Raw genomic sequence first — 18862 nt, 5'->3', positions numbered from 1 at the left:
ACGAAATTCGGAAAGTTTGGGGTGTTAGTCCGGGTGGATGGCTCAGAAACCGTTTGGTATGATCTTGGAAAGTTGGCCACCCACTGATGGCCAAAACAACCGGTTGCCAATACTTATTGGCCGTCCTGATTACCTAGCCATTGGGGAAATGACCATTAAATTTCCCGTATCCCCACAAACGGTTGTCATCATCACAACCCTGTGGTTTAGTTTACACATAATATAACTCAATTAATCCATAATACCAAACAACATGCAAAACAAAATAATCCTAAATACGAGCATCCCCATCCGGTTCTACATCCATATCAAATATATAAATAATTAAAAAGGCTCAGAATGGTGTAAATATTGACACCATGTGTAAGCAAGGAGCCCAACATCGAATGGCTGCAAAATCTCACCCGAACCCCGATTGCCTTTTGTGGAAAGTACCACAAACTGCAATATGGCAATTCGGGTGAGAATTACCCCGCCATATCGATGGAGCCCCATACACACTTCTGACATAACCCGCACTATAACACCATCATCACAGCCTAATATAAACCCTCTCCCCTGAGAGATACGCAACACTGCAAATGACCCAACATCAAATATCAAAATGAGCAAACTATTTTATTCCAAGGACAGTTGCAATATTCCATCGATTCAAGCATAAAGTTATGAGCATGTTGGGCTATTAATACCTTCCATAATATAGAGTTATGTGGAGAGAAATTCCACTCTCTAATTATATTAAAAAATAGGAGTCCGAAAGCCCAAAAAATGCATTTTCCAAACACAAGTTCTTAATAACAAACAAGAGCAAGAGACTAAATTAAAGGGGCCGAATACAGCATGTTAAAGGACCAAGAGCAAGTTCTTAATAGCAGCATGTTATTGGAGCACCAATAAAAATCCATCAATTCAAGATTACACATAAAAAGCATTCTTGCATTTCCAACAAGATTTAATAAAAGTATGATCAACTATTATATATGTGAAGTATTCATCTATCTCTAAAAAGATAAAGATCAAATGTCCACCACGTATGGAATTAATCCATTCAAGTCTCTAATCAGAGATAAAAATTAAAATCTAGAAAGTAGTTGTAGTGAAATTAATTGTCTTCTCAAATAATCACAGGTTACAAAGATTGCATAATGTATTTTTATAAATTGCATAATGAAAACAGAATTTAGAAGAGAGATCACAACATTCAGGGGCAAATTCAACATTGGATATGAAAGACCAAGAAACAGCAGCCCAAGAAGCATGCTTTGAAGGAAAAAGATATGGAAAAAAATCTAGATCCGAAATTCATCAAGCAAAGATGTTCACAGCAACTGAAAACCAATCTTGGATCACCAAAGATTCAAAATCATAAATCTATTCTGGCCCACCAAACAATACATGTGAGCTAGATAATCATCACAGGAAAAGAGTATACATTTTTGCAGCAACCAAACAATAGCCAAAGGAAAATATGACAGAAACATCATGGATGATTTTCGGGGTTCCCAAACAATCACAGAAGGAAAAACAGGGCAGCAAACATTTTCTGAAATTCGCACCAACCAAACAGGGGCACCATTCATCAAAACGCAAGCCAGACCTCATTCGGTTTCACAGCAACCAAACGGGTTACTCAAGAAAATATGACACCATGCCCGGTTCACATTTTCACAGCAACCAAACGGGTTGCTCAGGAAAAAATCAAAGCAAAGGTCCAATCTATTTTCACAGCAACCAAACAGGTAACTCAGAAAAAAGTTCCCTTCACCGAACATAAATTTTCACAACAACCAAACGGATAACCCAGGGAAATAGCCACAAGAAAACCCTAGGACTTTTCACACCAACCAAACATCAGTTCCAAAGCATTAGATGTTTCATCATCAAGAAACACGCAAGAAATTAACAGGGGTGAGAAAATGAGAAGAAAAATACCGATTTCCTAGCAGGAGAGGCGATTATTGGAGCACCAACCGTCGAGAGGGATGAACGCGGGACAGGATGGGGAAATGGGATTTGGAGATGTACAGTAGGTCCCCAAAGATGGGGATTTCCTGTACACCCCGAAAATTAGAACCCCATTTTAGGGAACCGGATGGAGGGCTGGTTTTAGAGAAAACCCTAAAACTTTCAACAAATAATAGGGAAACGGGGGGATGGGGAATCGAATGAGGATGCTCTTAGACTGGTAATTCTAATTATTAGTGCTGTCTTTCTTACTTTTGGAGGTATGATGTTGGTAATTTCTGGAATTGTGTTCTATAAAAATCATTTATGGTATGGAAAGCTCCCGGTTAATGGAAATGTTGAGCTGAGCGACGATGTTGCTCTGCGATCGTTTACGTATCTAGAACTCGAGAAAGCGACCGATGGTTTTAGGGAAGTGGTTGGAAGAGGATCATTTAGCTCAGTTTACAAAGGCGCAATATTCAATGGCCAAAAGATTGTGGCAGTCAAGAAGCTAGAGAAAGTGTTGGCTGAGAGCATTGTTAATGGATTATGCATATGTAAAGAACAATTTTGATGAATATAAGATGAATTTAAATTTTGGCTATTTCATTTATATAAATCTCCACATTGGAATAGCTATTTTTTTATTATATAACAATAAAATAATATAGGATGAATTTGATTTTATCTATTCACATCAAATTTTCACATTGGATATTCATTTATTTATTATATAGTAATGAGTAATTAATAATTTAAAAAATATTTAATTTTTTAATTATTAATTTATTTTATTTTATCATATTTTAATTATTAATTATTAATTTATTTTATTTTATCACATTTTACTATTTAATTTAAAGAAACTTATGGAAGTTTGTGGATGTAGATGGAGAGGAGAGAGAGAGAGTGTTATAAAAAAAATAATAAAATCAGTATTTTGTATATGTACATTACCTATCAAATTTGGTATAAGGTTTATAATTACTGTAGCTAAAAGCTACAAAATTTGCTAATGACTAATCCAGTGCAAGTAAATTTTGTATCCCATAGTTAAAAAGTATATTTACTTTTAGATATAGATATTCCAATGAGACTACTCTGAAGGGGAAAGAGAGTTCCGGACTAAGATGAAAGTGATCGGGAGAACGCATCACAGAAATCTTGTCCGTCTACTCGGGTACTGTCATGATGGACCTCATAGACTTTTGGTATACGAGTACATGAGCAATGGGTCACTCGCAGATATACTCTTCACACCAAAAAAACAAACTTGTTGGGAAGAAAGAACGGGAATTGCTCGCGACATAGCAAGAGGAATACTTTTATCTCCACGAAGAGTGTGAGCAACAAATCATTCACTGTGACATAAAACCCCAGAACATTCTCATGGATGATTATGGGTGTGCAAAAATCTGTGACTTTGGATTGGCAAAGCTGCTGAAACCAGACCAAACTAGGACCTTTACCAGCATTAAAGGGACAAAAGGGTATGTTGCACTGGAGTGGCATCAGAAACTACCAATCACAGTCAAAGCAGATGTTTACATTCAGGTAAGGCATAAAGCCTCCTTTTCCTTCTCCATCAGTTTTCTTTTCTTCACTTTTTGGTTTCAATTTCTTCAAGTTCCGCATTTCTTTTTCTCCTCTCACTTTCAGACCTTTTCAGTTCTCATTAGGTTCTTTCCTTCTCACGCCATTCTACCTTCCTTGTGTTTGTCTTTGCTGCATTTTTTTTTTTTGAGGATTTTGCAAGCCGGTAATTTTTTCTCTCTCTAGATCTCTTCTCTCTCACTTTCCTCTTTTTTTTTTGGGTATTTATTTACTTGTTTTTTTTCCTTTTCTTTTCTTTCTTTCTTCTTCTCCAGTATATTTCTTTCAATTTCAGATGTTCCCTCTTCCACTCGGTTTTTGTTTTTTTTTTCCTTGTTTTTTTTTTCTGCAAAGTTATTTTTTTTTCTATTGCAACCCGTGCTTCTTCTTTGTTTTGCTTGGGGTTTTAGTGCTACTTTTTGAGTAGATTTTCAACGGTGTTGTTGGCTTTTGTTGGGTATAAACAATAAAGAATATCGATGGGTGTGGAGTAGAATTTAAGAAGATTTGGACATTTTATTTTGTGGAGTTGTGAATGGAGAAAAGGTTGATGTGGTTATTGCTTATTTGGTTGAGTTTGTGGTTGTTTGAGTTTTGGGTTGCTATATTGGTGTTGATATTTCTATTATTTGAGTTTGATGTTGGTTGATGGGTGTATAGGTTAGTATTGAAGTGGGTATATGGTAGTTTGGGTTGAAGTGTGGACTGTTCGGGGATTATTATGAGGTTGTTTGGTTTCCGTTAATGTGCTGATATTTGATGTGGAATTATGGATTTTAATTAATTAGATCGAAGTGGCGATTGTAGGTATTTAATACTTAGTGTATATTTATTTTTATGAATAGGTGACGATGCTAATAGAGGTCGAATTCAAGGCATTGATAATACACTACAGGAATCAGGTAAGCGGGGTTCCTATGCTAGATTTGCATAAAAAATAAATGAACTGAGGTTGGTTTGTAAAAATGTGCATGCTATATTTTGAAAAGAAAATGTGAAAACAACCTCGGTTATATCTTTTGTATCCACTCATGAAATCTATATGAAAGAGAAAATGCTTTTTGACATGAAAAGTGTAGACGAGCAATATTTGACATGTTTATGACATGCGCAAAAGAGCGAATATGAAAATTAAGTTTTTTTTTTTTTTATACATGTTATATGAAATGTTTTGGATATGTTATTGATTATTAGAAAATGATATGAATGTGTTCAGCACGTGCTTTGATATGATATGAATATGTAAAACCTTTAGCATGCTTATTTGTTTTTATTTTAATTCTGAATATGGTTCTGATATGATGATACTAGTTCACATGATATGGTTGGTACCAACATGATATGATATGAGTGCAACCACTTTGGAAACAAAGTGGTCTTTTATGTGTTCTTTCTTGTGTGCACACTCGGAGCTCCAAGATTGAAAAAAGGAAAAGTTTCACAATATGATACTGCCTGGTTTGGCCACCAGGGATAGCACAACCCTACCACGGGGGTTAAACATGGTATATGATTCGATACGATACGATATGTTATGATAAGATGAGAATGATCAGTTATGTTATGCCAAAGTGTATTTGAATATAAACAGTTGTTTTATTCCAAATATGAAAAGATTGAAATGTCGCTCTATTTTTTTCTGATAATATGTTTTAAGATCTGCATATGAAAATGAAATGTTTCTGTTTCCTACATATGAAACTCTATGAAAATGCTCATGTTGTACACACTAGTATATGTGCTTTGCTTACTGAGTTGTTGATAACTGATTGAGCTGAAATATTGCATATTTTAGCTATTTAAAACCAATATATTTTAAATTCATCATGACATTATTATTGGTTTTAAATGGAAAAATGGTTAAAGTGAATAAATCAAAGTTGTGATTTTAATTGATTAAAAGCATGAATTTCTGCTTGAATTCTACCAACTATTGATTACTGCTCCTAAATCCAATGGCCATGGGAATTTTGGGGGTTCTGATCTTGAGCTTAATTGGATGTTGAGTTACCGAGTTGGTGGTGATTGGAAGTTTGAGAATTTGTGGTCTATTTTACTTGTCTGTATTTCATGATAAAATTCAATGAGTATTTATTAATTTTCTGTTGACATATATTGTCAATAAGATGAATTTTCTTCCCAATCTTAAATAAAGAATAAAAACAAACAGCCAATGAGATGAATTTTCTGATGAAACAGACAATATATATTACCCCTCAAACTCAGTTTTATCTCAGTATGGCTCCGTTACTTCTGTTGACAAAAATTATGACCTCATTTGATTTATGTTCTTCTTGACTTTGTTAAAAGTTTGTTACTTGTGCAGCAACTTGAATTTCTTGGGGACTCAGTTTTGGATTATCTCATTACCAAGCATTTCTATTGTAAATATCCTGGGTTGTCACCAGAGCTGCTAACTGACATGAGATTGGCTTCTGTGAATGATGATTGTTATGCACGATCTGCAGTCAAGTGGGAACTGCACAAAGACATCGTCCATGCCTCACAAGAACTCCACAAGCAGATAGTTGAAACTATTAACAATTTTGAGAAGTTATCATCAAAATCACTCACTACAACAAAAAACATTTTTTGGGACGAAAATTTTCGTCCCAAAATATATAGATTTCGTTCCGAAAGATTTTTTGGGACGAAAAAATTTTGTCCCAAGGTCGTCCCAACATCACTATCCCAGAAGATATATTGGGACGAAAATCAGAATTTCGTCCCAAAATATATCTTTTGGAACGATTTTGAAATTGACCGTTCGATACCGTTCGAACGGTGGATGTTTTTGTCACGGTTTAAATTCGTTCCAGAATAGCGTTCGAATGCTTCTCATATAACGTTCGAACGTTAACGTCTCTTTTGAACGGTTATCAAGATACGTTCAAACGCTCAGTAGAAATACGTTCGAACGTTAAATGAGACGATCGAACGGTATAAGAGTTCGAACGGTGATGATCAACGTTCGAACGATATTGTAATGTCATGCGTTTGAACGGTTTTTTGAGCATCTGGTATCGTTTGAACGGTTTGCGCATTGTTGTTTGAACGGTACATTATCGTTTGAACGGCATGCCCATTAATGTTCGAACGTGACTCGGTCGTTCGAACGGATATTATTTTTATTAAAACCAATAATTATAAAAAAACTAAATACACATCCATATTATTTGAAAAACATAAATTAGGAACTGTTTAATTACTCACAAAAGTTTTATAATAAGTGCGAAGAAATAAATAACCATAAAACTAGCATTGTTCATACATAATTAGATAATGTCATAAGCTAGACGTAAAAAACCATCAGTTGGTTGGAGGCCTGTACTGTTGCATAAGCTGTTGCATTTGGAGTTGCATATCTCTCCTGAACTGTGCTTGTTCTTCTTCATGTTGTTTGAGGCGCATCTCCATGTCTCCTTGTCTCGCCAATTGAGTCTCTAACTCTTGTTGTTTTGCAACCAATTCTTCAATTCTACTATTCGCATTCTCTTGAGCTATAGAGGCAGACCCGGAAGAAGAGGAAGAGGGAGAAGGTTTTACACAGCGACCCAAACCCCTCAAATATCCTGAACGTTCACCCAGAACTTGTGTAAAAATCTCAACATCTGTATTTGAGGAATTTTGATCTGACGCAGATTCAGCACGCATGGCAACCATTTTATCCTACACATAAGATAAAGAGTTAATATCATCATAAATATTCAAATATATTTATTTAAAACAAATTATAATACTTACATAATTTTCACGGGCATCAGGATGACTCCACTCTCCATTACGATTAGTATGTGATGCAGCATATAATTTTGTCAGATCATAATTGGCATCTGAATCTTGCTATAATAAAGATTTGTTAAGATATAAAGTCATTATGATTGATATATTCAGTTAACTATATACAAATGAAAGAATAGCAATACCAATTTTTTAGAGAGGCGGTGGAAAGATCTTGAGCCTGCATGATGAGTAATCTTCAATTTTGATCTATTTGTTTTGTTTATAGAACTTCGCTCCTACATAAGAATTCAAAATATTAGAAAGCGAAATTAAAAATAGGACTAAAATAATTAAATTAATTATACCTTATATGATGGATCCTCAAACATGTCACAAAGTTTTTCCCAATCAGAAGGTTGCACATCTTGAAAAGGATGTTGGCGTGCTTCTTCACTATTCTCAAACTTATTATAATGCTCATGACACCTCGCCTTATACTTGCGGAATGCATTACTCATAAGCTCTTCCACAGTTTTACGCTCCTCTCTCCGACCAAAATTTAATTCGAAATCATCCTTACAGAAAAAAGTTTGGACAAAAATATTATCATTTATAATATTCTAACTTTAAAGTAAAATAAAATTATAAGTCCAATTAAATTTCATTTATTAAACATTACCAAACAACGCTTCTTGATAAGGTCCTTAACATCTTGGGGGACTTTCTTCCATGAACTTGTTGCCAAAGGTGCATAAGTTCGTGTAAGAGCACCCACATGCGATGCAAGCCAAGCTGCTGGTTGTCCTTCGCCTCCGGTATGTTCATCAAGAATGTTAACTTTGATCTTACCCACCTTACGATATTTTTCCAACGTCACGCCTCTCGTAGTGCCTCGACCTTGATGAGATTGTACTGTGAAGTCATCATGATATATAACATTATAATCAATTTTCTATTATAATCTTAATTAATAACTTTTATGACTATTAGAATTTTACCTTGTTCTGTAGAGTCAATCTCTAATGGTGAGTCTGAAGGAGAGCTAGGAACAGGTGGAGATGGGTTGCGCACTTCCTTTCTCTTCGGAGGCATAATTTCAAAAGACTGATACAATATTCATTAAGTAAAATAGTGTTCATCATCACGTAATGTGAAAATATAATTCGTCAATCACTATCTGTATCAGTATCATTTGACAATTCAGTCTCATCTTCTGTAGATACTTCAGATGAATCAACACTTTGCTCAAGTGTCGCATCAACAATTTCAGCCTCAATATCTTCTCTATTCAATGGAATCATCTCATACTGGCTCAAATCCACAAACAAATTAAAGACGGGCTGACTCTCTTGGTATGCTTCTTAAGTAGAGGCATCATCTTCTTCTTCATCTCGCCCTTCTGCCTGAGGGATAACATCTATATATTTCTTGGAGCATATTTTTGTACTACTCGCCATTGAGTTCCCAACTTCGGGTCATCTAAGTAGAATACTTGAGATGCTTGAGAAGCTAAAATAAATGGATCATCCTCGTACCATTTTCTTGATGTATTAATACTCAAGAAATATTCATCATCACGGACTCCAGTTCGAGGATTGCTTAAATCCCACCAATCACACTTAAACAGATACACTGCAAGCTCCCCCAAATATTTCATTCCAATTATATCAACAATCACTCCATAGAAATCAATATTTTCTCCATCATGACTTCCCTCAACTAGTACACCACTATTTTGTGTTTTCCTATAATGATCTCGATCTATTGTGTGATACCTACTACCACGAGAAATACATGCAGAATATCTTGTAGCCCGTCTCGATGGGCCACGAGCTAATGCATACAATTCATCTGATATATCGTTTGGATTATTGGCATGCATTTGTACAACCTACATATTAAGTAAAACGTCTATTATATCAATAAAAAAAACAATCAATATTTTCTATTTGTATTAAATGAAGTGTCGCATATGTAATGTCATTACCCGTTGTTCAAACCATCTCGAAAACTCCTCTTCATGTTTCCGGTCTATATCATTTACTCCTAGTTCCTTGAGCATGTTAATATGATCACTGAAATTGATGATTACCACATGTATTTTATATTATTAGAATTTTGCGAAAGTAAATGAGCGAATACTAAATTAAGAAAAGATTAATACTTACTTCAAGTAAATCTCTATTTCAGGGCAATTGTTCAGCACGTACCACTGAGCTTTCTCAAACTCTCTTCCACATAAGTCATAACCACGCACTGCACCAAGTGGACGTACTTGTTGGGAAAACACGGAAAACACATTTCGTTGTCTTGCTCTGTCAACGTCAAAGTTTCTTTCTGGCCGATCAAACCTAGTGTCAACTCCGTGGAAATATTTGGAACAGAAGGTATGCCACTCATCATCAATATATGCTTCTGCAATTGATCCTTCTGGGCGAGCTTTATTACCAACTGTTCGTTTCAACTTCCCAAGAAATCGTTCAATGGGATACATCCATCTATACTGAACTGGTCCTGCAAGTCGAGCCTCACGTGGCAAATGGACGGCCAGGTGAACCATGACATCGAAAAATGACGGTGGGTAAATACTTTCTAGCTTACACAATATGATGGGAATTTCCCGTTCCATTCGATCCAAAGCTTCTACATTTAATGTCCGTGCACATAAGTCTTTGAAAAATAAACCCAACTCAGTCAAAGCCACGCGCACGTCTTTAGTCAAGTACCCACGTATACCAATAGGCAAGATACGCTGCAAAAGGACATGACAATCATGACTTTTTAACCCAGTTATTTTCCAGTCATTTGTTCGCACACACCTTGTCAAATTCGAGGCATAACCATCCGGTAATTTAATTTTCATTATCCACTCACAAAAAGTAGCCCTTTCATTCCTTGACAATGTATACCACCCAATCGGCATGTAAACGGACGAACCATTTTCTTGCAACTGCATTTCCGGTCTTATTCCCAACCGCTTCAAATCCTTCCTTGAGTTTAATGTATCCTTCGTTTTTCCTTCGATTGACATCAATGTTCCCAGTACGGATTCGCATATATTTTTTTCAATATGCATAACATCAAGACTGTGCCGTAATTTTAACTTTGACCAGTATGGAAGATCAAAAAATATACTCTTCTTAGTCCAATTCAACTCAGATGTAGCTCGTTTTCTCTTTCGTTGTTTTTTACCAAATTCATTACAACCAACATCTACAAATTGTGCAAGTAAATCTTCACCAGACAAATATGGTGGAGGTTGGCCCCATTCAACAGTACCATCAAACATTTGTGAATTTCCCCGCCATCTATGATCACCAGGTAGAAATCGACGATGACCCATGAAACATAATTTTCTCCCGTAAGTGAGCCATTCAGATTTAGTATGTTTGTTACAAGTTGGACATGCCATTTTCCCCTTAGTACTCCAACCTGACAAGTTTCCATATGCTGGAAAATCATTTATTGTCCATAAAACGGCAGCATGCATCTTGAACGACTTGCCTGTTGATGAATCAAATGTGACAACCCCATTCTCCCACAAATCTTTCAATTCTGCAATCAATGGCTGTAAGTGTATGTCTATATCATTTCCCGGCGATCTCGGACCTGGAATGAGCAAACTCATCATGAAATATGGATCTTTCATACACTTCCACGGTGGTAGATTATACGGCATAAGTACGACTGGCCAAGTACTGTGACTAGTACTCATGTTCCCAAACGGATTAAATCCATCTGTTGCCAACCCAAGTCTCACATTACGTGGTTCTTCTGCAAACCATGTATGCTCCTTATCAAATTCCTTCCACACCTGAGAGTTAGCAGGATGTGATAAAATATCATCGTTTCTAACTCTGGCTGATGAGTGCCATATCATGTCTGCAGCTGTTGCACGTGACATATATAATCGTTGTAATCTAGGTGTCAATGGAAAGTGGCGTACTACCTTTTGCGGCACATTTTGTTTGTCAGATGTCCATCTTGACTCGTGGCATATGGGACATTCGTTCAACTGCTCATTCTCTTGCCAAAATAATATGCAGTCATTCTTACATGCATGTATTACGTTGTAATCAAATCCAAGTCCTCGTTTCAATTTTTTTGCTTCATAGAAGTTACGAGGAAGTGTATTATCTGATGGCAGTGCCTCCTTAAACAACTCGAGTAACATATTGACAGCCTTAATTGATAATCGGCACATTGATTTTATGTGTAGCAGTCTTACGGTAAATGACAACTTACTGTGTCTTCTGCATCCTGGATATAGCTCACGTTGTGACTCATTCCACAATCGTGCAAAAGTATTATGACCCCCATCATTTGAACTTGATGTGTCCGTGCCACCTTCATTCATAAACATTCCTGCACCGATGTCACCTAACATTTCTTCCATATCCTCATCATACTCATCTCCAACAACATCTGGTTGTACATCTTCATCAATAGCTTCTTCTTCATGTGGAGCATCGAATGAAGTTGGATATGGTTCCCCGTGTAAGACCCAATCAGTATAACCCTTGTCAATACCTTTTACAAACAGATGCTCTCTCACCAAGTCTATCTTATGAGAGCGCAAATTCCTACATTCTTTACATGGGCATCTAATACGTCCATCACTATCACATGTACCCAATGCAAACTCTAAGAATTTCTTAACACCTTCAGCATATACGTTGTAATTCTGACCCAAACGATCGCTAACTCGCATCCAACTCTTATCCATGCTAACTATCTTCATTATAAACAATCACGTGTGCATCAACAAACAAGCAAGCGCAAATTCAATCAAGGAGTATGCCACCTTACACCGGGTAGTTGGTCCTATCCCATTCGGAATTGTAAGATCATAGTCGCAAACCTATCCTCTATAATCTGTCACGCCCAACAAAATTTCGGCAGCATCTCCCCATAGTTCTCCAAATATGCTCGTCTGGTTGTGTGCACCGACTTATCCATCGTCGATACAACATCACCGAAACTGCATATCCGGAGAACAAGGGATAAATCTGCCAAAATCTTAATGTTGGACGTATAACAGATATAGATCGATAGTTTACGAGAATGATCTTACAATTCCAAACTGTCCACTCTGGACAATTCAAGAGTTATCAATCTTTCAATTAAGGCGGATTGATAACTCTCGAACGGGTCTAAGGCTAATATTGATGAACAAGCAATATAAGATATACCAATATTTAACATGTATCAAACAAATAATTCAACATCATAAATAATTAAGTTTTGTAACAAATCTTAGATGATTTGTAATTTAATTCATTCTCATTTGATTATTTGAATCTTTTAAGTATTTAAGTATTATTAAATGTAGATTATAATTAATTAATTTTTAATTACACTCCTGCATTTAAAATGATAATTATTTTAACATTGCCCAAGAAATCGTTCAAACGGTGCTCGTCACCGTTCGATCTAATATATTACGTTCGAACGGAACACGAATACCGTTCGAAACATTCGGAATACCGTTCGAACGGAACAGGAATACCGTTCGAACGGATTACTTCCAGAAATCACTCGTCTTCAACCTCCGAAAACCTCAAAATTTACAGTCCATATTACATCAAAAGATAGCAAACTATATGACGAACTCATGTAAGCAAACGAAAACACTTATATAAAAACTAAAATGAGGTCAAATTTAAGGAGAATACCTGATTTGGAGAGAAAAAGTGGAAAATCTACCAAACGGTAAAAACTCTTCACCAAACGGTAAAAACAACCTCTTAATCCGAAAATATAAGAGATTGATAGGAGTTAGTAATATTTGAGGGCTATATTAAAGAATAATGGCGTTGGTTGGAACAAAATGAGCGTGGGAGTGATGCTCGGTCGACTGGAACGAGTGCGAGATTGTGAGGTTCTGTCGTGTAAATGTAGAACAAAAACGTTCGAACGGTGTTTAATTAACGTTCGAACGTCAAATCGACTAGCAGGAAAAATTTCCCCCGCTAATTTAACGTTCGAATATGAAAATTGGCGTTCGAACGTTGTTGTTAAACGTTGGAACGGTTATATTAGACCGTTCAAACGTCGAATCGACTAGCGGGAAAAATTTCCCCCCCTAATTTAACGTTCGAACGTTAATATATACGTTCGAACGTATTATTAAACGTTTGAACGCCAATAGTAAACCGTTCAAACGTTTAAGTTATATTGTTGCATAAAGTATTTTTTTTGCACTATACCTTTAAATATAATAATTTCTAAATGTACTATAGTTTAGAGCCATAGTAATATAACTATATAATATATAATCAAACATATATTATATAGTTTAGTAACATATATAGTATAAAATATCATATTACATCTAATATTATAGTCAAGTACTACATATATTAACCTATTATATATAACATATATATGGTATCATAGCATAGGGTTATATGTATCACATGCATATATATATATAATGTTTATTTCTATAATATTAATAGTAGATATTTAATAATAGAATATCTACTATTAATATATATAGTGTCATCTATATTAGTATATATATGTGATACTAGTTAATATCACATATAATATATATGTTATATAAATACATGAACATAGCTTCATGTATATAGTAGTCTATATTATATTAATTATATTATATAATATAACTTATACTATATACTATATAATATTCAATAGTATAATATATTTTAGTACTAAATATAATATAATATATACTATATATATAAAAAATTATATATATAATACATAGTGTTTAATAATATATAAGTGCATTAAATATATTGCATTTAATATATTTAACAATTAAAATATATTATAATTGAATTAATTATTATATTTAATATAATTAATACCGAATATAGTTAATGCGTTCGAACGGTATAACTTACCGTTCGAACGGCACTGCATATATAAGCCATCCCGACGTCATTTTCACGCATTTCCTCCGTTCTAAGCCTCCAAACCGTCGATCTCCGCCGTTGAACGCCGTCTTCGCCGCCGTCAACAGTGCCCACTCGAAGCCCTTACCTCTAACAACCGGTATTTTTCATTTTTAAAGCATTTTACCGTTTAGATTTAGGTTTTTGATAGATTAATTGTTTAAGTTAGGGTAAACCGATTTATACATCAAAATAATCGGTAGATTTGCATAAATCCATGTTAGGAACGTTTATTTAGGTTTCTATTGCATTTATTTTGGTGTAAAATCCAGGGAATCGAAGGATTCCATGGATTTCAATGGCCGAGTCGACTCGGCCTGGAATCCCGATCGCGTAGCGTTCGAACGATCTAACTTAACGGTCGAACGGTTTGTCTGAAACCGTTCGACCGTTACAGTAAACGTTTGAACGTTTTAGCTTAACGGTCGAACGGTTTGTCTTTAACCGTTCGACCATTACAGTAAACGTTCGAACGGTAATTAATATTATATTTATATTATTAATATTGATATTGAGAAATATATTTATTGTTGATAATGTTGTTCAGAATATCAAATATTATTAAATTGCTGTTTGTTTCAAACTACTGTAAATTGTTCTTTATTGTATTTTTCTTGTTAATGTTATATATCTAGTTTGTAATTATAAATTTCAGGTTGATTATAATGTCTACTTCTAGACCGGCACGTAAGCGACGCAATCTTGGTGAGAGTAGTAGTGGTCCAGTTCGGGAGAGGACAGTTTCACTGGAGCGACCAGTGAAGATTTCTGATTTCCAGAGTCTTCTCTGGGAGGGTCATTCATTGCCCTCAATATTCAGTGATCGTGGTTGGGGACCTATCTTGGATGAACGGGAGGAAGCATGGGAGCCAGTCTCCTACATTGACATTGTTGCTGAGTTCTATAGAGAACTCGGCAGTGCCAGCGCAGATGATTCTGGGGCCTACAGTATCACTGTCCGAGGAGTACCCATTGTATTTTCACGAGATGGACTTGCTGAGCATCTCGGTATTCCTAGGCTGCCAGATGCATATCCGAATGTGGTGCCTAGAGAGACTGATCCTTCAGTTGAGGCGGAGACAGCTGAGGAGGAGGCATCAGTTTATACTGATGAGGTCGATACCCTTGCTGATCACGAGGTGAGGGATTTGGTTGTCGGTCCAGATGCTCCACCGTATGACGGGACGAAGAGCATCAAACAGGCAGATTTATCTTCTTTCTTTAAGATATTAAATTTGATAATTGCCAATAACATTGACCCTCGGCAGCACAAGACAGAAGTTGGCATTGATCGGACGAAATTTATGATACGGGTCGCTCGTGGCATTCCTATCGACTTGGTGGGGTATATATTCGATAGGATTCGATCAGAATCTCGGTACATTTCGATGGATATACTACCATTCGGAGTCCTGATCACCCAATATCTACTATGTGCTGGTGTTGTGACAGATGTTGCTGAGCGTAAACGGGAGCCGATGGGACCGATAAACAGCACCACCCTCTCACGCAGCACGGGACACTCGAGACTGCGTTTTCGTGCACATGTTCCAGAACCAATTGATCCTCACGGAGATGCACAGCCGGGAGATCATGGAGTCTCAGCTGCAGCTGCAGAGACATCTACACTGGCCGAGGCATCAGTCCACAGTGTTACTCGTGAGGAGATGGCTGACATAGTGCGTGCAGCGATCAGCGAGCATACATCAGCAGTGATCGATGCAGTGCGTATGGAGATCCATTCTGCTGTGTCTGAGCTTCGTACAGAGTTTGCTGCCATGTCTGCGACTCAGGTCACCATCAGTACTCGACTGACACAAATAGAGGAACGTATAGCTGCAGTCAAGGAAGTGTGCAAAGACTTGGGGTCTTAATTACTTTATGATAACTTTTATTTATTTATTTCCTGTTTTTTGTATAGACAATATTTTGTGTTTTGTAAATTCAGTATTTAAGTTATATGAAATAGTATTGTTTTATATTTTCTAAACTAATTCTTAATTTAGATTATTCATATTATTTAATTAACCAATTTTTTATAATTACTAGTTAATCTAAATATAATTTGGCAAAAAACTTAAAAAATTAAAACTCTGTCACCGTTCGACCGATTAAAATAACGTTTGAACGGTTAATATTCATCGTTCGAACGGTTAATATTAACCGTTCGAACGGTTTATCTATTTCCCTCCAAAATATTTTTGCCTATCGCGCCAATATTACGTTCAAACGGTAAAAATTAAACGTTCGAAGGGTTAATCATTAACGGTCGAACGGTTAACTTATTTGGGACAAAAATTTTCGTCCCTAAGAATACCGTTCGAACGCGTTCGAAAGGTCTGGCATAACCATCGTCATTTTGGAATGAAATTCAAATTTTGTTCCAAAATCCCACTTTTTGGGATGATTTCCAATTCGTCCCAAATTAATTTCGTCCCAAAAAATGTTTTTTGTTGTAGTGACTCGGACCAGCTCACATGCAGCACACTCGCACCATGCATGGGACCCACTCACACGAAACAAACATGCAGATCACTCGGTTGGGCAACACGACTATAGCACAGCACACATGCAGCACAGCACACAAGGCACTCGGACAGAAAGAACATCACATGGACCCACAGCCACTCAAACATGCAATCATTCGGACACATGCATGGGACCAACCTGAACGTGCAGCAATTTCATTCGGACAGCACACAGCAACTGCTCTCACACCAGCTTACACATGCTCACATGCAGCACACATGGGACCCACTCACACAATCAGCTTTCGGACAGCAGGAACTGCAATCACACGATGCAACCATGACAGCAGACCATTCACATTCGGTTGGGCAGCACGTTATAGCAGATGGCCTCATTCGGATCACATACACACATGAAAAGTGCAAACACATCTGGACTCAACAAACCACACACATGCAGATCACTCGGAAGCTGCTGCAGCAAAGAAAAAGAAACTCACACATGCATGACAGCAGGAACATTCACACACCCACTCACTCGGACCATGCAGTGGATTCACACCAGCTCACACGCAGAAAAGAACAGAACCATGCACATGCAGCAGCAGATTCTATTTCTTTCTTTCTTTCGTTTAAGCTGGACAGCAGGAGATGAGTATTTAAGGAGCTAGAGGCAGCAACACAAAGGGAGAGTTTTTTTTTCTCGGGCAGTAGTTAGTTTTCGAAGTTTGATAGCTTAGCTTAAAGTTTTCTTTCATGCTTTTCGTTCAGACATAGGGGAGTTGAGTAGGAGTTCAGTGCGTGGATAGCTTAGCTTAAAGTTTTTTTTATGCTTTTCATTCAGACTTTGAAGTTGTTTTCGGGAGCAGCAAGTTTCAGTTTTTGTTTTCTTAATTTATTTTCTGTTTAGAAGGAGCAGCAAGTTTCAGTTTTTGTTTTCTTAATTTATTTTCTGTTTAGAAGAAGCAGCAAGTTTCAGTTTTTGTTTTCTTAATTTATTTTCTGTTTAGAAGGAGCAGCAAGTTTCAATTTTTGTTTTCTTAATTTATTTTCTGTTTAGAAGGAGCAGTAAGTTTCAGTTTTTGTTTTCTTAATTTATTTTCTGTTTAGAAGGAGCAGCAAGTTTCAGTTTTTGTTTTCTTAATTTATTTTCTGTTTAGAAGGAGCAGCAAGTTTCAGTTTTTGTTTTCTTAATTTATTTTCTGTTTAGAAGAACCTTCATTAAGTATTAGAAATTGTTTTAGAAGTTTTTAATTAAGTGTACTAGTTTAATTTATTGCAATAAGGGTTTGGTAGAGAGCTTTTGTTTTTGTTTTAGTTGGGTAATTTAATTGTTGTTTACTTATTTCATGTTATTTATTTTTATTGTTTCATTAAGCTTTCATTTTAATAGTGATTACAATTGTTATGGTTTAAATTGAGAATTTGTGATACAATGATAAACCCTAGAATATTGGTTTTACGCATTTTCAATTTTCAATGCATATTTTGATTACTTTCCAATCTAGTTTAATTCTTAATTTAATTTTATTAATCTCTGAATTTAATTTGTTAGTCATTTACATTTCAATCCGACAATCAAACATCTAAAAATATGAATCTAGTCCATGACTAGTAACCTCTTCCATCCATTATACATATCATCCTATTGTTTTCTCTTTGTGAAGTTTTTTTTTACATTTTTTTCAACAAGTTTAATTTTAAGCAACTTTCCCTGAGGAGACGATCTAGGAATTTATTCCTAATTATTACACGACATCCTCCTGCACTTGGGATAGCATTAGTACTACTCATTTTTGAGTGAGTCAAGTTTTTGGCGCCGTTGCCGGGGATAGTTGTCTAACTTAAATTTAAACTTGTTATTGTATTTTATTTTATTTTTTTACTCATCTCATTTGCATCAACCACTCATCTCCACCATATTAGATTGATGTATCATTTCATGCCAGTATTTCAAGAAGGTGGGTCTGAGCCAATACAATCAACCAACTGGGTCAATCAAGCACAGAATCAGCCTTTCTCCAACACATATAATCCGGGGTGGAGAAATCACCCAAATTTCTCGTGGAGAAATGATCAGCCTGGTTGGTCCCTACCACCTCAGCAGCAGCCATTTAATCAAGGTGCTCCTCAGCACCAGTATCTAGGGGTGAGTTCGGTCCGGTCCGGGGAGGTTTTGTGGACCGGACCGGACCTATTCGGTCC

The 18862-nt window shown here is 36.2% G+C and overlaps 1 pseudogene; it reads left to right on the top strand.

The window, feature by feature from the left end:
• The window catches only part of LOC122304544, a 35970-nt pseudogene that overhangs the window by 3614 nt on the left and 13494 nt on the right, over positions 1–18862 (top strand).

Source organism: Carya illinoinensis, chromosome 3 (assembly GCF_018687715.1).
Source record: "Carya illinoinensis cultivar Pawnee chromosome 3, C.illinoinensisPawnee_v1, whole genome shotgun sequence".
Lineage (NCBI taxonomy): Eukaryota > Viridiplantae > Streptophyta > Magnoliopsida > Fagales > Juglandaceae > Carya > Carya illinoinensis.
This window is presented reverse-complemented; position numbering and strand designations above follow the sequence as displayed.